A 13,073-nucleotide genomic window follows, 5' to 3' on the forward strand; every position below is an offset into this window, starting at 1 on the left:
GCTGATTTTCAGCCAAATTTTTTTTTTACACAAATGAAACACGCACTATACCCCCTCTTTGGGAACTCTTTTGGGATGCTTTCCAACATAGTTTTAACCCTCTAGATGTAGAAGTAGGAGAATTAAGTGATTTTTTGCAAAACCTGAAAACGTCAAAAAATCTAATACCCGGCCAAGCCAAAAATGGCTGATTTTCAGCCAAAATTTTTTTTTCCACAAATCAAACGTGCACTATACCCCCTCTTTGGGAACTCTTTTGGGATGCTTTCCAACATAGTTTTAACCCTCTAGATGTAGAAGTAGGAGAATTAAGTGATTTTTTGCAAAACCTGAAAACGTCAAAAAATCTAATACCCGGCCAAGCCAAAAATGGCTGATTTTCAGCCAAAATTTTTTTTTCCACAAATCAAACGTGCACTATACCCCCTCTTTGGGAACTCTTTTGGGATGCTTTCCAACATAGTTTTAACCCTCTAGATGTAGAAGTAGGAGAATTAAGTGATTTTTCGCAAAACTTGAAAACGTCAAAAAATCTAATACCCGGCCAAGCCAAAAATGGCTGATTTTCAGGCAAAATTTTTTTTTCCACAAATCAAACACGCACTATACCCCCTCTTTGGGAACTCTTTTGGGATGCTTTCCAACATAGTTTTAACCCTCTAGATGTAGAAGTAGGAGAATTAAGTGATTTTTAGCAAAACCTGAAAACGTCAAAAAATCTAATACCCGGCCAAGCCAAAAATGGCTGATTTTCAGCCAAAATTTTTTTTCCCACAAATCAAACGTGCACTATACCCCCTCTTTGGGAACTCTTTTGGGATGCTTTCCAACATAGTTTTAACCCTCTAGATGTAGAAGTAGGAGAATTAAGTGATTTTTTGCAAAACCTGAATACGTCAAAAAATCTAATACCCGGCCAAGCCAAAAATGGCTGATGTTCAGCCAAAATTTTTTTTTTACACAAATCAAACACGCCCTATACCCCCTCTTTGGGAACTCTTTTGGGATGCTTTCCAACATAGTTTTAACCCTCTAGATGTAGAAGTAGGAGAATTAAGTGATTTTCGCAAAACCTAAAAACGTCAAAAAATCTAATACCCGGCCAAGCCAAAAATGGCTGATTTTCAGCCAAAATTTTTTTTTCCACAAATCAAACACGCACTATACCCCCTCTTTGGGAACTCTTTTGGGATGCATTCCAACATAGTTTTAACCCTCTAGATGTAGAAGTAGGAGAATTAAGTGATTTTTCGCAAAACCTGAAAACGTTAAAAAATCTAATACCCGGCCAAGCCAAAAATGGCTGATTTTCAGCCAAAATTTTTTTTTCCACAAATCAAACGTGCACTATACCCCCTCTTTGGGAACTCTTTTGGGATGCTTTCCAACATAGTTTTAACCCTCTAGATGTAGAAGTAGGAGAATTAAGTGATTTTTCGCAAAACCTGAATACGTCAAAAAATCTAATACCCGGCCAAGCCAAAAATGGCTGATGTTCAGCCAAAATTTTTTTTTCCACAAATCAAACGTGCACTATACCCCCTCTTTGGGAACTCTTTTGGGATGCTTTCCAACATAGTTTTAACCCTCTAGATGTAGAAGTAGGAGAATTAAGTGATTTTTCGCAAAACTTGAAAACGTCAAAAAATCTAATACCCGGCCAAGCCAAAAATGGCTGATTTTCAGCCAAAATTTTTTTTTCCACAAATCAAACACGCACTATACCCCCTCTTTGGGAACTCTTTTGGGATGCTTTCCAACATAGTTTTAACCCTCTAGATGTAGAAGTAGGAGAATTAAGTGATTTTTAGCAAAGCCTGAAAACGTCAAAAAATCTAATACCCGGCCAAGCCAAAAATGGCTGATTTTCAGCCAAAATTTTTTTTCCCACAAATCAAACGTGCACTATACCCCCTCTTTGGGAACTCTTTTGGGATGCTTTCCAACATAGTTTTAACCCTCTAGATGTAGAAGTAGGAGAATTAAGTGATTTTTTGCAAATCCTGAATACGTAAAAAAATCTAATACCCGGCCAAGCCAAAAATGGCTGATGTTCAGCCAAAATTTTTTTTTTACACAAATCAAACACGCCCTATACCCCCTCTTTGGGAACTCTTTTGGGATGCTTTCCAACATAGTTTTAACCCTCTAGATGTATAAGTAGGAGAATTAAGTGATTTTTTGCAAAACCTAAAAACGTCAAAAAATCTAATACCCGGCCAAGCCAAAAATGGCTGATTTTCAGCCAAAATTTTTTTTTCCACAAATCAAACACGCACTATACCCCCTCTTTGGGAACTCCTTTGGGATGCTTTCCAACATAGTTTTAACCCTCTAGATGTAGAAGTAGGAGAATTAAGTGATTTTTCGCAAAACCTGAAAACGTCAAAAAATCTAATACCCGGCCAAGCCAAAAATGGCTGATTTTCAGCCAAAATTTTTTTTTCCACAAATCAAACGTGCACTATACCCCCTCTTTGGGAACTCTTTTGGGATGCTTTCCAACATAGTTTTAACCCTCTAGATGTGGAAGTAGGAGAATTAAGTGATTTTTCGCAAAACCTGAAAGCGTCACAAAATCTAATACCCGGCCAAGCCAAAAATGGCTGATTTTCAGCCAAAAATTTATTTCCACAAATCAAACGTGCACTATACCCCCTCTTTGGGAACTCTTTTGGGATGCTTTCCAACATAGTTTTAACCCTCTAGATGTAGAAGTAGGAGAATTATGTGATTTTTCGCAAAACTTGAAAACGTCAAAAAATCTAATACCCGGCCAAGCCAAAAATGGCTGATTTTCAGCCAAAATGTTTTTTTCCACAAATCAAACACGCACTATACCCCCTCTTTGGGAACTCTTTTGGGATGCTTTTCAACATAGTTTTAACCCTCTAGATGTAGAAGTAGGAGAATTAAGTGATTTTTCGCAAAACCTGAAAACGTCAAAAAATCTAATACCCGGCCAAGCCAAAAATGGCTGATTTTCAGCCAAAAATTTTTTTTCCAAAAATCAAACACGCACTATACCCCCTCTTTGGGAACTCTTTTGGGATGCTTTCCAACATAGTTTTAACCCTCTAGATGTAGAAGTAGGAGAATTAAGTGATTTTTCGCAAAACCTGAAAACGTCAAAAAATCTAATACCCGGCCAAGCCAAAAATGGCTGATTTTCAGCCAAAAATGTTTTTTCCACAAATCAAACGTGCACTATACCCCCTCTTTGGGAACTCTTTTGGGATGCTTTCCAACATAGTTTTAACCCTCTAGATGTAGAAGTAGGAGAATTAAGTGATTTTTCACAAAACTTAAAAACGTCAAAAAATCTAATACCCGGCCAAGCCAAAAATGGCTGATTTTCAGCCAAATTTTTTTTTTACACAAATGAAACACGCACTATACCCCCTCTTTGGGAACTCTTTTGGGATGCTTTCCAACATAGTTTTAACCCTCTAGATGTAGAAGTAGGAGAATTAAGTGATTTTTTGCAAAACCTGAAAACGTCAAAAAATCTAATACCCGGCCAAGCCAAAAATGGCTGATTTTCAGCCAAAATTTTTTTTTCCACAAATCAAACGTGCACTATACCCCCTCTTTGGGAACTCTTTTGGGATGCTTTCCAACATAGTTTTAACCCTCTAGATGTAGAAGTAGGAGAATTAAGTGATTTTTTGCAAAACCTGAAAACGTCAAAAAATCTAATACCCGGCCAAGCCAAAAATGGCTGATTTTCAGCCAAAATTTTTTTTTCCACAAATCAAACGTGCACTATACCCCCTCTTTGGGAACTCTTTTGGGATGCTTTCCAACATAGTTTTAACCCTCTAGATGTAGACGTAGGAGAATTAAGTGACTTTTCGCAAAACCTAAAAACGTCAACAAATCTAATACCCGGCCAAGCCAAAAATGGCTTATCTTCAGCCCAAATTTTTTTTTTCCAGAAATCAAACACGCACTAAACCCTCTCTTTGGGAACTCTCTTGGGATGCTTTCCAACATAGTTTTAACCCTCTAGATGTAGAAGTAGGAGAATTAAGTAATTTTTTGCAAAACCTGAAAACGTCAAAAAATCTAATACCCGGCCAAGCCAAAAATGGCTGATTTTCAGCCAAATTTTTTTTTTACACAAATGAAACACGCACTATACCCCCTCTTTGGGAACTCTTTTGGGATGCTTTCCAACATAGTTTTAACCCTCTAGATGTAGAAGTAGGAGAATTAAGTGATTTTTTGCAAAACCTGAAAACGTCAAAAAATCTAATACCCGGCCAAGCCAAAAATGGCTGATTTTCAGCCAAAAATTTTTTTTCCACAAATCAAACGTGCACTATACCCCCTCTTTGGGAACTCTTTTGGGATGCTTTCCAACATAGTTTTAACCCTCTAGATGTAGAAGTAGGAGAATTAAGTGATTTTTTGCAAAACCTGAAAACGTCAAAAAATCTAATACCCGGCCAAGCCAAAAATGGCTGATTTTCAGCCAAAATTTTTTTTTCCACAAATCAAACGTGCACTATACCCCCTCTTTGGGAACTCTTTTGGGATGCTTTCCAACATAGTTTTAACCCTCTAGATGTAGAAGTAGGAGAATTAAGTGATTTTTCGCAAAACTTGAAAACGTCAAAAAATCTAATACCCGGCCAAGCCAAAAATGGCTGATTTTCAGGCAAAATTTTTTTTTCCACAAATCAAACACGCACTATACCCCCTCTTTGGGAACTCTTTTGGGATGCTTTCCAACATAGTTTTAACCCTCTAGATGTAGAAGTAGGAGAATTAAGTGATTTTTAGCAAAACCTGAAAACGTCAAAAAATCTAATACCCGGCCAAGCCAAAAATGGCTGATTTTCAGCCAAAATTTTTTTTCCCACAAATCAAACGTGCACTATACCCCCTCTTTGGGAACTCTTTTGGGATGCTTTCCAACATAGTTTTAACCCTCTAGATGTAGAAGTAGGAGAATTAAGTGATTTTTTGCAAAACCTGAATACGTCAAAAAATCTAATACCCGGCCAAGCCAAAAATGGCTGATGTTCAGCCAAAATTTTTTTTTTACACAAATCAAACACGCCCTATACCCCCTCTTTGGGAACTCTTTTGGGATGCTTTCCAACATAGTTTTAACCCTCTAGATGTAGAAGTAGGAGAATTAAGTGATTTTCGCAAAACCTAAAAACGTCAAAAAATCTAATACCCGGCCAAGCCAAAAATGGCTGATTTTCAGCCAAAATTTTTTTTTCCACAAATCAAACACGCACTATACCCCCTCTTTGGGAACTCTTTTGGGATGCATTCCAACATAGTTTTAACCCTCTAGATGTAGAAGTAGGAGAATTAAGTGATTTTTCGCAAAACCTGAAAACGTTAAAAAATCTAATACCCGGCCAAGCCAAAAATGGCTGATTTTCAGCCAAAATTTTTTTTTCCACAAATCAAACGTGCACTATACCCCCTCTTTGGGAACTCTTTTGGGATGCTTTCCAACATAGTTTTAACCCTCTAGATGTAGAAGTAGGAGAATTAAGTGATTTTTCGCAAAACCTGAATACGTCAAAAAATCTAATACCCGGCCAAGCCAAAAATGGCTGATGTTCAGCCAAAATTTTTTTTTTACACAAATCAAACACGCCCTATACCCCCTCTTTGGGAACTCTTTTGGGATGCTTTCCAACATAGTTTTAACCCTCTAGATGTAGAAGTAGGAGAATTAAGTGATTTTTAGCAAAACCTGAAAACGTCAAAAAATCTAATACCCGGCCAAGCCAAAAATGGCTGATTTTCAGCCAAAATTTTTTTTCCCACAAATCAAACGTGCACTATACCCCCTCTTTGGGAACTCTTTTGGGATGCTTTCCAACATAGTTTTAACCCTCTAGATGTAGAAGTAGGAGAATTAAGTGATTTTTTGCAAAACCTGAATACGTCAAAAAATCTAATACCCGGCCAAGCCAAAAATGGCTGATGTTCAGCCAAAATTTTTTTTTTACACAAATCAAACACGCCCTATACCCCCTCTTTGGGAACTCTTTTGGGATGCTTTCCAACATAGTTTTAACCCTCTAGATGTAGAAGTAGGAGAATTAAGTGATTTTCGCAAAACCTAAAAACGTCAAAAAATCTAATACCCGGCCAAGCCAAAAATGGCTGATTTTCAGCCAAAATTTTTTTTTCCACAAATCAAACACGCACTATACCCCCTCTTTGGGAACTCTTTTGGGATGCATTCCAACATAGTTTTAACCCTCTAGATGTAGAAGTAGGAGAATTAAGTGATTTTTCGCAAAACCTGAAAACGTTAAAAAATCTAATACCCGGCCAAGCCAAAAATGGCTGATTTTCAGCCAAAATTTTTTTTTCCACAAATCAAACGTGCACTATACCCCCTCTTTGGGAACTCTTTTGGGATGCTTTCCAACATAGTTTTAACCCTCTAGATGTAGAAGTAGGAGAATTAAGTGATTTTTCGCAAAACCTGAATACGTCAAAAAATCTAATACCCGGCCAAGCCAAAAATGGCTGATGTTCAGCCAAAATTTTTTTTTTACACAAATCAAACACGCCCTATACCCCCTCTTTGGGAACTCTTTTGGGATGCTTTCCAACATAGTTTTAACCCTCTAGATGTAGAAGTAGGAGAATTAAGTAATTTTTTGCAAAACCTGAAAACGTCAAAAAATCTAATACCCGGCCAAGCCAAAAATGGCTGATTTTCAGCCAAATTTTTTTTTTACACAAATGAAACACGCACTATACCCCCTCTTTGGGAACTCTTTTGGGATGCTTTCCAACATAGTTTTAACCCTCTAGATGTAGAAGTAGGAGAATTAAGTGATTTTTTGCAAAACCTGAAAACGTCAAAAAATCTAATACCCGGCCAAGCCAAAAATGGCTGATTTTCAGCCAAAATTTTTTTTTCCACAAATCAAACGTGCACTATACCCCCTCTTTGGGAACTCTTTTGGGATGCTTTCCAACATAGTTTTAACCCTCTAGATGTAGAAGTAGGAGAATTAAGTGATTTTTCGCAAAACTTGAAAACGTAAAAAAATCTAATACCCGGCCAAGCCAAAAATGGCTGATTTTCAGGCAAAATTTTTTTTTCCACAAATCAAACACGCACTATACCCCCTCTTTGGGAACTCTTTTGGGATGCTTTCCAACATAGTTTTAACCCTCTAGATGTAGAAGTAGGAGAATTAAGTGATTTTTAGCAAAACCTGAAAACGTCAAAAAATCTAATACCCGGCCAAGCCAAAAATGGCTGATTTTCAGCCAAAATTTTTTTTCCCACAAATCAAACGTGCACTATACCCCCTCTTTGGGAACTCTTTTGGGATGCTTTCCAACATAGTTTTAACCCTCTAGATGTAGAAGTAGGAGAATTAAGTGATTTTTTGCAAAACCTGAATACGTCAAAAAATCTAATACCCGGCCAAGCCAAAAATGGCTGATGTTCAGCCAAAATTTTTTTTTTACACAAATCAAACACGCCCTATACCCCCTCTTTGGGAACTCTTTTGGGATGCTTTCCAACATAGTTTTAACCCTCTAGATGTAGAAGTAGGAGAATTAAGTGATTTTCGCAAAACCTAAAAACGTCAAAAAATCTAATACCCGGCCAAGCCAAAAATGGCTGATTTTCAGCCAAAATTTTTTTTTCCACAAATCAAACACGCACTATACCCCCTCTTTGGGAACTCTTTTGGGATGCATTCCAACATAGTTTTAACCCTCTAGATGTAGAAGTAGGAGAATTAAGTGATTTTTCGCAAAACCTGAAAACGTTAAAAAATCTAATACCCGGCCAAGCCAAAAATGGCTGATTTTCAGCCAAAATTTTTTTTTCCACAAATCAAACGTGCACTATACCCCCTCTTTGGGAACTCTTTCGGGATGCTTTCCAACATAGTTTTAACCCTCTAGATGTAGAAGTAGGAGAATTAAGTGATTTTTCGCAAAACCTGAAAACGTCAAAAAATCTAATACCCGGCCAAGCCAAAAATGGCTGATTTTCAGCCAAAATTTTTCTTTCCACAAATCAAACGTGCACTATACCCCCTCTTTGGGAACTCTTTTGGGATGCTTTCCAACATAGTTTTAACCCTCTAGATGTAGAAGTAGAAGAATTAAGTGATTTTTAGCAAAACCTGAAAACGTCAAAAAATCTAATACCCGGCCAAGCCAAAAATGGCTGATTTCCAGCCAATTTTTTTTTCCACAATTCAAACATGCACTATACCCCCTCTTTGGGAACTCTTTTGGGCTGCTTTCCAACATAGTTTTAACCCTTTAGATGTAGAAGTAGGAGAATTAAATGATTTTTCGCAAAACCTAAAAAGGTCAAAAAATCTAATAACCGGCTAAGCCAAAAATGGCTGATTTTCAGCCAAATTTTTTTTTTGCCACAAATCAAACACGCACTATACCCCCTCTTTGGGAACTCTTTTGGGAAGCTTTCCAACATAGTTTTAACCCCCTTGATGTAGAGGTAGGAGAATTAAGTGACTTCGCAAAACCTGAAAACGTCAAAAAATCTAATAACCGGCCAAGCCAAAAATGGCTGATTTTCAGCCAAATTTTTTTTTTACACAAATCAAACGTGCACTATACCCCCTCTTTGGGAACTCTTTTGGGATGCTTTCCAACATAGTTTTAACCCTCTAGATGTAGAAGTAGGAGAATTAAGTGATTTTTCGCAAAACCTGAAAACGTCAAAAAATCTAATACCCGGCCAAGCCAAAAATGGCTGATTTTCAGCCAAAATTTTTTTTTCCACAAATCAAACGTGCACTATACCCCCTCTTTGGGAACTCTTTTGGGATGCTTTCCAACATAGTTTTAACCCTCTAGATGTAGAAGTAGGAGAATTAAGTGATTTTTCGCAAAACCTGAAAGCGTCAAAAAATCTAATACCCGGCCAAGCCAAAAATGGCTGATCTTCAGCCAAAATTTTTTTTCCACAAATCAAACGTGCACTATACCCCCTCTTTGGGAACTCTTTTAGGATGCTTTCCAACATAGTTTTAACCCTCTAGATGTAGAAGTAGGAGAATTAAGTGATTTTTCGCAAAACTTGAAAACGTCAAAAAATCTAATACCCGGCCAAGCCAAAAATGGCTGATTTTCAGCCAAAAATTTTTTTCCCACAAATCAAACACGCACTATACCCCCTCTTTGGGAACTCTTTTGGGATGCTTTCCAACATAGTTTTAACCCTCTAGATGTAGAAGTAGGAGAATTAAGTGATTTTTCGTAAAACCTGAAAACGTCAAAAAATCTAATACCCGGCCAAGCCAAAAATGGCTGATTTTCAGCCAAATTTTTTTTTCCACAAATCAAACGTGCACTATACCCCCTCTTTGGGAACTCTTTTGGGATGCTTTCCAACATAGTTTTAACCCTCTAGATGTAGAAGTAGGAGAATTAAGTGATTTTTCGCAAAACCTGAAAACGTCAAAAAATCTAATACCCGGCCAAGCCAAAAATGGCTGATTTTCAGCCAAAATTTTTTTTTCCACAAATCAAACACGCACTGTACCCCCTCTTTGGGAACTCTTTTGGGATGCTTTCCAACATAGTTTTAACCCTCTAGATGTAGAAGTAGGAGAACTAAGTGATTTTTCGCAAAACCTAAAAACGTCTAAAAATCTAATACCCGGCCAAGCCAAAAATGGCTGATTTTCAGCCAAAAATTTTTTTTCCACAAATCAAACGTGCACTATACCCCCTCTTTGGGAACTCTTTTGGGATGCTTTCCAACATAGTTTTAACCCTCTAGATGTAGAAGTAGGAGAATTAAGTGATTTTTTGCAAAACCTGAAAACGTCAAAAAATCGAAATACCCGACCAAGCCAAAAATGGCTGATTTTCAGCCAAAATTTTTTTTTCCACAAATCAAACGTGCACTATACCCCCTCTTTGGGAACTCTTTTGGGATGCTTTCCAACATAGTTTTAACCCTCTAGATGTAGAAGTAGGAGAATTAAGTGATTTTTCGCAAAACCTGAATACGTCAAAAAATCTAATACCCGGCCAAGCCAAAAATGGCTGATGTTCAGCCAAAATTTTTTTTTTACACAAATCAAACACGCCCTATACCCCCTCTTTGGGAACTCTTTTGGGATGCTTTCCAACATAGTTTTAACCCTCTAGATGTAGAAGTAGGAGAATTAAGTGATTTTTCACAAAACCTAAAAACGTCAAAAAATCTAATACCCGGCCAAGCCAAAAATGGCTGATTTTCAGCCAAAATTTTTTTTTCCACAAATCAAACACGCACTATACCCCCTCTTTGGGAACTCTTTTGGGATGCTTTCCAACATAGTTTTAACCCTCTAGATGTAGAAGTAGGAGAATTAAATGATTTTTCGCAAAACCTAAAAAGGTCAAAAAATCTAATAACCGGCTAAGCCAAAAATGGCTGATTTTCAGCCAAAATTTTTTTTTCCACAAATCAAACACACACTATACCCCCTCTTTGGGAACTCTTTTGGGATGCTTTCCAACATAGTTTTAACCCTCTAGATGTAGAAGTAGGAGAATTAAGTGATTTTTCGCAAAACCTGAAATCGTCAAAAAATCTAATACCCGGCCAAGCCAAAAATGGCTGATTTTCAGCCAAATTTTTTTTTCCACAAATCAAACACGCACTATACCCCCTCTTTGGGAACTCTTTTGGGATGCTTTCCAACATAGTTTTAACCCTCTAGATGTAGAAGTAGGAGAATTAAGTGATTTTTCAAAAAACCTGAAAACGTCAAAAAATCTAATACCCGGCCAAGCCAAAAATGGCTGATTTTCAGCCAAATTTTTTTTTCCACAATTCAAACATGCACTATACCCCCTCTTTGGGAACTCTTTTGGGATGCTTTCCAACAGGGTTTTAACCCTCTAGATGTAGAAGTAGGAGAATTAAGTGATTTTTCGCAAAACCTGAAAACGTCAAAAAATCTAATACCCGGCCAAGCCAAAAATGGCTGATTTTCAGCCAAATTTTTTTTTTCCACAAATCAAACGTGCACTATACCCCCTCTTTGGGAACTCTTTTGGGATACTTTCCAACATAGTTTTAACACTCTAGATGTAGAAGTAGGAGAATTAAGTGATTTTTCGCAAAACCTGAAAACGTCAAAAAATCTAATACCCGGCCAAGCCAAAAATGGCTGATTTTCAGCCAAAATTTTTTTTCCCACAAATCAAACACGCACTATACCCCCTCTTTGGGAACTCTTTTGGGATGCTTTCCAACATAGTTTTAACCCTCTAGATGTAGAAGTAGGAGAATTAAGTGATTTTTCGCAAAACCTGAATACGTCAAAAAATCTAATACCCGGCCAAGCCAAAAATGGCTGATGTTCAGCCAAAATTTTTTTTTACACAAATCAAACACGCCCTATACCCCCTCTTTGGGAACTCTTTTGGGATGCTTTCCAACATAGTTTTAACCCTCTAGATGTAGAAGTAGGAGAATTAAGTGATTTTTCGCAAAACCTAAAAACGTCAAAAAATCTAATACCCGGCCAAGCCAAAAATGGCTGATTTTCAGCCAAATTTTTTTTTTCCACAAATCAAACACGCACTATACCCCCTCTTTGGGAACTCTTTTGGGATGCTTTCCAACATAGTTTTAACCCTCTAGATGTAGAAGTAGGAGAATTAAATGATTTTTCGCAAAACCTAAAAAGGTCAAAAAATCTAATAACCGGCTAAGCCAAAAATGGCTGATTTTCAGCCAAAATTTTTTTTTCCACAAATCAAACACACACTATACCCCCTCTTTGGGAACTCTTTTGGGATGCTTTCCAACATAGTTTTAACCCTCTAGATGTAGAAGTAGGAGAATTAAGTGATTTTTCGCAAAACCTGAAATCGTCAAAAAATCTAATACCCGGCCAAGCCAAAAATGGCTGATTTTCAGCCAAATTTTTTTTTCCACAAATCAAACACGCACTATACCCCCGCTTTGGGAACTCTTTTGGGATGCTTTCCAACATAGTTTTAACCCTCTAGATGTAGAAGTAGGAGAATTAAGTGATTTTTCAAAAAACCTGAAAACGTCAAAAAATCTAATACCCGGCCAAGCCAAAAATGGCTGATTTTCAGCCAAATTTTTTTTTCCACAATTCAAACATGCACTATACCCCCTCTTTGGGAACTCTTTTGGGATGCTTTCCAACAGGGTTTTAACCCTCTAGATGTAGAAGTAGGAGAATTAAGTGATTTTTCGCAAAACCTGAAAACGTCAAAAAATCTAATACCCGGCCAAGCCAAAAATGGCTGATTTTCAGCCAAATTTTTTTTTTCCACAAATCAAACGTGCACTATACCCCCTCTTTGGGAACTCTTTTGGGATACTTTCCAACATAGTTTTAACACTCTAGATGTAGAAGTAGGAGAATTAAGTGATTTTTCGCAAAACCTGAAAACGTCAAAAAATCTAATACCCGGCCAAGCCAAAAATGGCTGATTTTCAGCCAAAATTTTTTTTTCCACAATTCAAACATGCACTATACCCCCTCTTTGGGAACTCTTTTGGGATGCTTTTCAACATAGTTTTTACCCTCTAGATGTAGAAGTAGGAGAATTAAGTGATTTTTTGCAAAACCTGAAAACGTCAAAAAATCTAATACCCGTCCAAGCCAAAAATGGCTGATTTTCAGCCCAAATTTTTTTTTTCAGAAATCATACACGCACTATACCCCCTCTTTGGGAACTCTTTTGGGATGCTTTCCAACATAGTTTTAACCCTCTAGATGTAGAAGTAGGAGAATAAAGTGATTTTTCGCAAAACCTGAAAACGTCAAAAAATCTAATACCCGGCCAAGCCAAAAATGGCTGATTTTCAGCCCAAATTTTTTTTTCCACAAATCAAACACGCACTATACCCCTTCTTTGGGAACTCTTTTGGGATGCTTTCCAACATAGTTTTAACCCTCTAGATGTAGAAGTAGGAGAATTAAGTGATTTTTCGCAAAACCTAAAAACGTCAAAAAATCTAATACCCGGCCAAGCCAAAAATGGCTGATTTTCAGCCAAAAATTTTTTTTCCACAAATCAAACACGCACTATACCCCCTC

This window comes from Ranitomeya variabilis, chromosome 2, assembly GCF_051348905.1.
Source record: "Ranitomeya variabilis isolate aRanVar5 chromosome 2, aRanVar5.hap1, whole genome shotgun sequence".
Lineage (NCBI taxonomy): Eukaryota > Metazoa > Chordata > Amphibia > Anura > Dendrobatidae > Ranitomeya > Ranitomeya variabilis.